The sequence below is a fragment of the Panthera onca genome, chromosome F1 (assembly GCF_046562875.1).
Source record: "Panthera onca isolate mPanOnc1 chromosome F1, mPanOnc1 haplotype 2, whole genome shotgun sequence".
Classification (NCBI taxonomy): domain Eukaryota; kingdom Metazoa; phylum Chordata; class Mammalia; order Carnivora; family Felidae; genus Panthera; species Panthera onca.
The window spans coordinates 14,344,335-14,353,954 of NC_138355.1; the positions used below are offsets into that span (position 1 = coordinate 14,344,335).

Here is a 9,620-nt window from a genome sequence, read left to right on the forward strand (position 1 = left end):
ACGAGGGGCTCAAACCCACCAACCATGAGATCCTGACCTGAACGGAAGTCGGACGCCCAACTGACTGAGCCACCCAGACGCCCCAACTACTGTTGTTTTCGTGTTGATGTTTGTCATTATGGATGAGGCCGAGAATCTCTTGAACTTTAGCCATTCAGGTGTCTTCCTTTCTGTGCATTGGCTATTTCTACCCTCTACCCATTTTCCTATTCTTTCAAGGATTAATAGGAATTCTTTTCTCATCTAAACATTAATCCCCATTGATTTTAAACTTTGAACAGTCTCTCGATATGGTAGACACCTGTTAACAACCGTCGACTGTGTCCGTGTTGGATAGAAATCTGTGGCCAGACCCAATACTCTCCTACCTTATAGTCTGTGCTTATACGGTCTTGTTGCAAAAAATCTCTTTCCACTTACGGGAATATTTTCTCCTACCAGCTCTAAGGAGCCAGCTTTCTTAGCACCGTCTGCTAAACAGTTTATCTACTCCCCACCTCTGTCAGACGTCTTCCTTGTACACATCTCTATTCCTGGACATTCCTTTCTGTTCTATGCTTTGTTTCTCTGCTGCTGTGCTGGTGTATACTCTCCTCTCCTTGCTCTTTGTGTGTGTGTGTGTATGTGTGTGTGTGTGCACGCGCACACACACGTAAAATTGACCCACTATTTGTGAAACTGAATTATTCGATGCAGACTTTAGATTCCGTTTGTCGAGTTTCCCCCAAACCTCTGCTGGAGCTTTTGGGGGAACATATGGAATGTGTAGATTCATTTCAGGGAGAACCGACAGATTTATAATATCAGATAATTCCATTCATTCATGATTCATGTCTTCTTCTATGCCTTTTATAGAATTTGAATGATTTATCCATAAAATTTCATGCCTTCCTTTTTATTTCTGTTCCTAGAAACTTGAGAGATTCCTGATGTTACGAATGGCATCTCATGTTCTATTACAGTCCCTTGTTGCTTATTGATAGTGTGAATTGAATTTGTATCTGGCAGCCTTACCGAACTCTTATTAGTTTAGGAGTCTATTACGCGGTGGGTTTTCACTGCATGTCTGACTCTTATTAGATGGTACCCTGAAGCCAGATGAATGCATGCTCTTCACACATTTCATCACCCAGTCTCCTCAAAGCTTTTCCATGCTGGCTGACCCTGTAACAGAAAGGTTAGCGATCACTTTTTATTTTTATTTTTATTTAAAATAAAAAAAAATTTTTTTACATTTATTTATTTTTGAGAGACAGAGAGAGACAGAGCGTGAGTAGGGGAGGGGCAGAGAGAGAGAGAGAGAGAGAGACCCAGAATCCGAAGCAGGCTCCAGGCTCCGAGCTGTCGGCACAGAGCCCGACACGGGGCTCGAACCCACGAACCGTGAGATCATGACCTGAGCCGAGGTCGGATGCTCAACCGACTGAGCCACCCAGGTGCCCCTTGGCTGTCACTGTTTAGCATCTACTACACTAGATACTGTCCTAAGAACTTTCCATGTGTTGTCATACTTTATCTTCCCAACAACCCGATTGGCTTGTATTTTTATCCGTACTTTATAGATGAAGAAATGGAGGTTAGACAGTAAGTTGTCTTGGCTCACACAGCCAGTAGCAGACTGAGCAAGGCCAGCCTCTGACTCTAAGTTTGGGCCTTAGACTAGTTTATGATGAGCAAGGTAAAGCCTGTATTATTCACCAATACGCCCTTTTAATGAAAAATGGGTTCGGTCTTTATCATTTTATCTGTGCTATGATTGTGTTTATTTAACTCCAACTTAATATGATCTCTAACATAATAATAATACCTGCATTTATATTAACTATATAATAAAAACTAAAAATGGTCTCTAATGGCAAATGCATAATTGGGGGTTGCTATTTTGCATGTCTTGTCTTTTTACTTACTTTTCTGATCGTTCTTTGATTGTGTTTTCTAAAGCTATCAGCTGGTGACATTTTGGAAATTAAAAAAAAAAAAAAAAAAAGAAAAAGAAATCCAGACTGGTTCTTTACCATGGATTGTTTCAGAAGCACTGATCCTCAGTCCTATGTCTTGCTGGCTTAAGTACCTGAAGATGTCAATAGGATAGAACCAGAGTTAGAAGCCAGTGTGTATTTCGGTGCCCTGTTGTCGCGATTGTTTCAAACAGGTGATTTGTATTTCTGAAAAGCTCCAATTGAACGAGAGCCATCTCGAGAAAGCCCCTTTCTACCAAGGAATGCCCGAGAACGATTCTTTACGCTGTCTCTACCCAGCCCTCTCTGTCGCTTCAGACTCGGCGTCTCCAGTGGATCTCAGAGGCAAGAATTTACTGCAGGGAAATACCAAGCAATGTCTGAACTTTGAGCCGGGGAAAAGTCTTTTACTGGAGCAGGTAATGTCTCATCTTGAGATGCCACGCTTCCACATTTGGAAAAAGAAAATTCTCAGCTTGAGCGTAATAGTGAATTGTGCAGTTGTTAACAACGTTCGTGAAACTGTTTATTTTAGGGGTGCCTGGGTGGCTCAGTCCAGCCTCATTTAGCTCATGGAAAAATAATGGGGAAAAAAATCCAAATATTTAACAATAGGAGAATTTATAGTAAGCCAGCTCTGTGGGTATAGTGAAATACTTACTGAATTATCTTTAGAAATGAGAAGGCAGAATATATCAGTAGATAACAGTGGTTCTACCAGAGTACGTGTAAATGACAACAGAGCAAATGGGATATATGTTTGAACCACAACTGAATAAAAATACATTCACGTGTTTGGAGCAAGAATTGGAATTACGCCAGATGGAACTTACTGTGTTTTTCTTATACGTAAGGTTATGATTAAAAAAAGATCGGAAAGTATGTTTTTATGTGTGCTTTTAAGAAAATCACAGAAACGTATAGCTAGTTTATGCAAATTTAGGAACTTTCTTAAAATAACTGTCTTAAAATAATGGTAATAGGGAGTACGTAAAAATGTTTAAAAGGGGCTTTTTTTTTTTTAATTTTTTTTCAACGTTTTTTATTTATTTTTGGGACAGAGAGAGACAGAGCATGAACGGGGGAGGGGCAGAGAGAGAGGGAGACACAGAATCGGAAACAGGCTCCAGGCTCCGAGCCATCAGCCCAGAGCCTGACGCGGGGCTCGAACTCACCAACTGCGAGATCGTGACCTGGCTGAAGTCGGACGCTTAACCGACTGCGCCACCCAGGCGCCCCTAAAAGGGGCTGTTTGAAAGAGCCACCTGGATCAGGGGCCTGCACCCTATGGCCCAGGCCAAATCCAGCCTGCTGCCTGTTTTTGTAAATACAGATTTATCGCCTTACGGCCACATCCATTTGTTGAGGCCCTACGACTCTTCTGACTACAAGGGCAAAGGTGAGTGTTTGCAACAGAGACCCTTTGGCCTGAAACTGTAACTATTTACCACGTGGCCTTCACAGGAACAGCAGCGACTCCTAACCTAGAGAATCACTTGAGGAGACATGAATTAGAACCTATTGGCGTTCGTGGGATTTCCACTTAAATAACAGATATAGGGGCGCCTGGGGGGTGGGGCTCAGTTGGTTAAGGGTCCCACTGACTGCGGCTCAGGTCATGATTTCTGGTGGGTTCTATAGCCCCAGGTCCAGCTCCGGGCTGACAGCTCAGGGCCTGGAGCCTGCTTCGGATTCTGTATCTCCCTCTTTTTCTCTGCCTCTCCCCCGCTAATGTGCTCTCTCTCTCAAAAATAAAGGTGAAAAAATTTTTAAATAACAGATATAAAGGAAAGGCACAAAACTGCTCCAAATCGCTTAGTTCTAGGTGTGCAAAGAAATGCATTTGATTGATTACAGGCCCGAGAGACTTTGGGAAACAAGCGGGACACTACTTTCAGAGCTGAGACATTTTCAGAGCTGGGTTTTTGCTTCTAAGCAAAGCAGTCAACCGTAAGCGTGGCAGAGCTAGGCAAGACCTGCGTGCGGGTAAAAGTGGATGAACAGAACCTTCAGGACGGTCTGGGTCACCTGGGCCCGGCAAGGCTCCGGGAGGACATGCGTCTGCAAGGCTCTCCCGGAGGAAGCCATCGGCCCAGGGACGCCCAGTGTTGCTATGGCAACATCAAAGGAGGAAAGAAAAACTTGGCCTACGGATTTCCTGTAGGTGTCAGAGCAAGAACGAGTCCCAGGAGACACGAATAAGCAGTAAGCAGGGGGACCTGCAAATTCTACCTCTGTGTTTTCTGCTGTGTCATCTGAGCCCTCCCACCCCACCTCCCTCACCCCTGCACAGCCGCGGGGTTTGGCGTCGGGCCGCGGGGCCGCAGTTTGTTCCGAAATGGATTTACACCATTTATTCTGGGACAGGCCATCCGAAGCCTCACACCTGACCGTCCCTTTGTCCTGGGGTCTTAGAAACTGTGTCAGGTTCCTTCCAGGGCAACAGTCAACTCTGTTTTGAGGTCACCTCCGCAGATACAATGTTCCTCTCTTGTGAGAGAAAGGAAGTCGATCCATTTAGGAGTTGGGGGAGAAGACTGGTGGCTTTGAGCTTCTGCTGACTTGGGACAAAAGGCACTTTCTGGGCTCTTCGTTCTCACTGATCACCCCTGCATGGGCTCACGGGTAGACCTGTATTGGTAACACACCAGAATATTCTAGAAGACTTTCTATACACTATATACTTAACTATGCACCGTGGACTTGCTACATAGGAGACCACCGGGCACCTATACATGCAGGCACGCGTGCGTGCACACACACACACACACACACACACACACACACACACACACACTGTGGCTGATAGCGGCCCCTGAAAACACAGCACTGACTGACAAGAGAGGAAGAGAAGTGCCTAATAGTTGTGTTCCCACAGCATGGGGGGGGGGGGAGGTCTGGCGGGGCAGAGTCTCTGGCCGGACTGTGTGGGGCGAGGGGGCTCGTGCGTGTCCCTCAGATGGCACTACCCACGTCCGCTCACCTCTCCTCCTCCCCGTCCTCTGGTGCCCACCTTTCCTAGGCGCTGAGACGACTCACAAGCCAGAGGAGACTGTGCTCCGAGGCCTGCTGCCCGCACCCATCTTCCAGGCTCCAGAACATTCAGAGTAACAAAGGCAAAGTGAGGAAGCCCAGCCTGCCTGCTGGTGGGGGGGCCATGGCTCCGCTTCCCTTTTTCTCTTTTCTTTCACACCCCCTCTGAAGAGCGGCAGAGGCTGGGAGAGCCACCGGCTGCACCAGATCGAGGAGGTCACCAGGGAGGGCCCATCCCTGGAGCGGATCAAGCTCAAGAGAGGAGCCTGGGTGAGGGGGACAGGAGGCGACAGCCAGACGGTGAGAGCCGCTGGGCCGATGAAGGCGGGGCTGGTCCGGGGGCCAAACTCTGAAGTCAAGCTTATTCGGGGCCCTCACCTTTCTTAAGCGCTCCAGTGTTCCCAAGATGGCTTCCACTGGCCTGCCCTCTGGATCCAGACCTTTCTCTCTCATTCTCTGCCTTCAAAAGATACCTGTTCTGAGGTAAACTTCACCCGTTTTTTTCCTTTCTCCTTCTCAGCTTCTGCCTCTCTCTCTGAAAAAAAAAAAAAAAAAAATCTGTGCTGAGGCTTTAGCGAGTGATAACGAATTAATTAGTAAACTTTCTCAAATAAAATATTTACATTTTTGAAAGGAGCCAAAGCAAAGGTAGAATTTCAAAGGAAGCTCCTAAAATCGCCTTCCGGCCACCCGTGTGTCCCCCAGGTAAGTCCTGGCCCTGTGCCCCTCCTGTTTGTAAGGGTCCTCGTGTCTTCCCCTCAGGATCTTTTAAGGGACCACAATAATTTGAGCTGCAGAAACTATAAATTGTCTTTGTATACGTTTATGTGATATTTGCTAATGCAAATAGCATATGGGAGCGGAATTGTAAACTTATAAGTAACCTTAAGCTTATCTTTTTAGTAACTCTAAGCTGATACTAACACGTATGTTATAAAATATGTAAATATATTATAAATATTATGAAATATTATAAAGATATTATCTATCTCTCTATCTAGTAGTATGGATCCCCGATTCACATTCTCTGAAGTATACAGTTAGGAGTTCATTGGCAACAGGAGGAAAGAAACACACAAAGGGAAAGAAGTCACAGATGGTCGCGTGTTACTAAAAAAGTCTCCCGGACCCGAGTTTGAGGGCATGAGTTGGTCATTTGCTCTTACTTAATGTGGATGGGTTGCTCGACAAAGCCCTTAAAGACTGTTTCCTTTCTCCTAGTCACCATTATTCCCTTGACATCAGCCACCATAATTGCGGGGGTTTTTCCCGTCAAGACGTGAACCCAGTAATTGGGAACATGCTGGCCGAAGCTTGTTTCTCTCCTACAACAGTGGGAAGCGCTTTCACATGGGTTAAAATTAACTAAAAATATCGCTCCTTTGCCACATCCCCACCCTCAGGCCCCTGGAAGGAGAGTCTGTAAGCTCTTTTTAGATTTCCCCGGAGGTTGGGAGTGGGCCAGTCACTTCAAGGGGGAGAAGAAGTTCGCCAGTAATTGATGGTGCTTGCTTTATAATAATTATCGTAACATTTCATAAATAACATCATATAAGTATCGTATCAAACAATGTCAAATGATGAGGTCGAGTAATAAATATAATACATTTGTATGAACGTAAGAGTCATTGACCCGTAGGAGGCTGAGTTTTACGATCGTCATTCTGCCCTTCCTTCCCTGTCTCCACATAGAACGGACCCATCACCGTGACATCAAGTCAGTGGGGACCCCCACTCTATGCCTGGCGCCCTGAAGCTCCCATGTTGATGACCCCCAGAGAAGGTCTGAAGGTCTGAAGGTCTTTTCTTCGCAAAGGAATTTGCCACCTGTTTGTGCCGGTCTCTGAATTCTGTCGGGCGGCTTCTTCATCAAAAGCACGCGTGGTTCCTCATTAGCCTGGGTTGCCTCTCTAAAGATATTCCTGATTAAAATCACACTTGTGCCATGCACCGTGATAAGGATACAAAAATAGAAGACGACATTTTGGAAGTGGGTACTGGGGACGGTTGCACAACGTCGTGAATGGAATTAATGCCGCTGCGTGATCGATTTTAAAATGGCTAAACTGGAAACGTTTGTTACGTGTATTCTACTGCAATGATACAAATGTTTTACCAAAAAAAAAAAACCCACAACCCCAAACAACCACACTGAGTAAGATAGTCCTGGTCCTCGGGTTCCTCAGGGTCTAGTTGGGAGGACCAAAACGTGCCAACAAAGGTGTGATTGGTGAGAAGGTAGGATATAAAAAGGGATGCAAAGGAGGAGGCTGTGAATGAAATGTAACCTTTTATTTGCTTTTGTGCGTTCTGTGTTTTAGTGGAGGTGTTAGGGGAGCCCGCTAGACCCGAGGCTTCCGTGATGAGCAATCCTACTCCAGAAGCCAAAGGGCGTAGGCTCCCCTCAAATGCTGGATTCCGCAACAACGCGGGTCCGAACATTGGACCCACGGGAGAAACTGTGCCTAGTGGAGTCCTAAGTCCAGTTGTCGTCTCCACTGTCATGAACTCCTCCTACCCAGGGCCCGGAAAGGATGAGACCGGAGAGGCACGTAGGGTGTGAAATTGAAGGAGCCACTTATGCTCACGGTCAAGTGCCGACATGGGAAGCAGCGACCTCTGTAACATGTCCACATGTCCACAGACCCATGGATCTTGTACATCTTTGCATCTCCTAAGACCAATATCAAGTGGAGCACAGAGACAGCACGCAGCAAATGGTAGCATGCTTTGGCAAGCATTTCAAAAATAAATGAATTTATTTATTCCACCACATCCCCTAGGGACGAGCTCTTCACCTGTGTCTCTTCGGTTCCCATCTCTGTCTTGTCCAGCTGAAGGTCGTTCAAGGCTTATGCTCCTCGAACATCTCCCAGCAGGTGTTTCCTCTGCGCCTCTGGAACCCTTCTCCTCCTGACCCTTTTTTTCCAGTGCCGTTTTTGTTTTTGGCTGTTGTTGTTGTTGTTGTTCCTCCCGGTGATTGATTTTGAACAGTTGCTCTGTCTTCAAGTCTTGTAGGTTTTCCCTGGGGTCTAAGCCACGGTTAATCCCATTCGGTTCAGTTTCTGCTTTGGCTGTGGCAATGGCGCTTTGCATCTCTAGAAATTTCATTTGGTTCTTTTTATATCTCCTATTCGTCTCCTCACTATGTGTGGATTTTCTTTACATCCTGGAACATATGGAGCGTACTTTCAGAAGATGTTTCAACGCTCTCTTTCACTAATTTCATCACGTGCGTTGCTTCTGGACCTCTGGCACCGCCTCTGTGACATTTCTACCTACTCCCTGACTGCCCATCGCTTGCCTTACTCCTTCCCATTCCTCCTAAAATTCCACTCCTTCCCACTGCTTTTGCCCCCATCCTTTCCCGTCTCCCGATGTGTTCCCTTGACCCCTTCCTCCCGCTCCTCAGCTTTTCAACGGCCATTTTTCCTTTGGCATGGAGATATTTCATGCCTTCTTTGTCTTAAGACCAACACCAAACAAACCTTCCTTGACCACCAGGCCACCACCTTGTAGTTTGCCTTCCCTTCATAGACACGCGTCTCCAGAGAACGGCTGTCCCCATCACCGAGATGATTAGCAGTCGTGCACCTTGCCAAGTGCCGGGCCTCCCCGCGCCACAGTCAAGTTTCTGCTCCCTCCCCCAGTCCAGGGAAGAAATGTGGTGAAGTCAACGAGTTCTGCTAAGTGCAGCACATGGTTTGGGGTCCTTACTTTGGTCGGTCTGGGCACAGCCCCTTGCTTCCTCCTGCCTGAAATCCGTCTTCCCTTGGCTTCTGTGAGCTTCGTTCAATTTTTCCTCCCTTTGCTCGCGTCCAGTTCTCTCTTCTTCCTTTCTCTCTCACCACTGTTTCCGCAGGAACGGCTCCCCCATTTATCTCTAACCTTCCAGGGTAGTTCTTTACAGGTGACCCAAGGACCTCACAGTTAATACTCGCAAACTGAACCAAGTCTTTCCTTTGAAACTTACCCTGAAATATCCTTGCCCAAAATGGGGATTCATTGTCGCGGTCGCTGGGATGTGCTTTGTGTTCTGACCCCAACCTCCCTTTATCCATTCACCGCTCCCCCCACCCCCACCCCCGCTCACGTTGTCTGCAGACCTTGTGCTCTCCTGTCACCTCCCAGGCCTTTGGTAACATTCACTTTGTTGTAGTTTTCTCTCTCACCTGCCCCACCACCTTCACGTTCAAGCTGTCTCCTGATCATCCTCTGAAAACAAATACAATCATTACTTTCTCTAGGAAACGTCTCCTAAGCCCCCAGTGCGACTTTGGTGTTGTTCCTTAGCAATGTTCTTTCTCCATATTCGTATCTTCATCAAGTTGAACACGGTACTTAATGCCATATATTTACGTTTCTTGAGAGCAGGATCGTGTTTGAGGTTGCGTTCTCCATGCCTACTATGGTGTGTGGCACGAAACGTAAAATTTACGACTGAGTAAATCGCATGCATGCATGAATGAAATTTGCATACATGTATGACCTCCCTTGTCCCTTTAGAAACTTAATCTAAAATTTAGCACCAAATAAGCTACACATCAAGGACGGTAAATAAAAGTCTTCTAGGTAAGCGAGCTTCAGGCCTCCCTTCAGCTTTTAATTGAGAAGTGATTGTGTAGTCTG

General features: G+C 46.4%; 1 long non-coding RNA gene across 4 annotated transcripts; it reads left to right on the forward strand.

Annotated features, from left to right (window-relative positions):
- Positions 1-1,261: 1,261 nt before the first annotated feature.
- LOC132685996 (uncharacterized) lies at positions 1,262-7,761 on the forward strand. 4 transcript variants are annotated; one of them, XR_009613383.3, is made up of 3 exons: positions 1,262-2,377; positions 4,981-5,696; positions 6,684-7,761. It is a non-coding gene; the product is annotated as an uncharacterized LOC132685996 (long non-coding RNA). The 4 variants fall into 4 exon arrangements; XR_013553038.2 differs by lacking the exon at positions 1,262-2,377 and having other exon boundaries at positions 3,204-5,474; positions 5,626-5,696; XR_013553037.2 differs by lacking the exon at positions 1,262-2,377 and having other exon boundaries at positions 3,204-5,291; positions 5,380-5,696.
- The last annotated feature ends 1,859 nt before the right edge of the window (positions 7,762-9,620 follow it).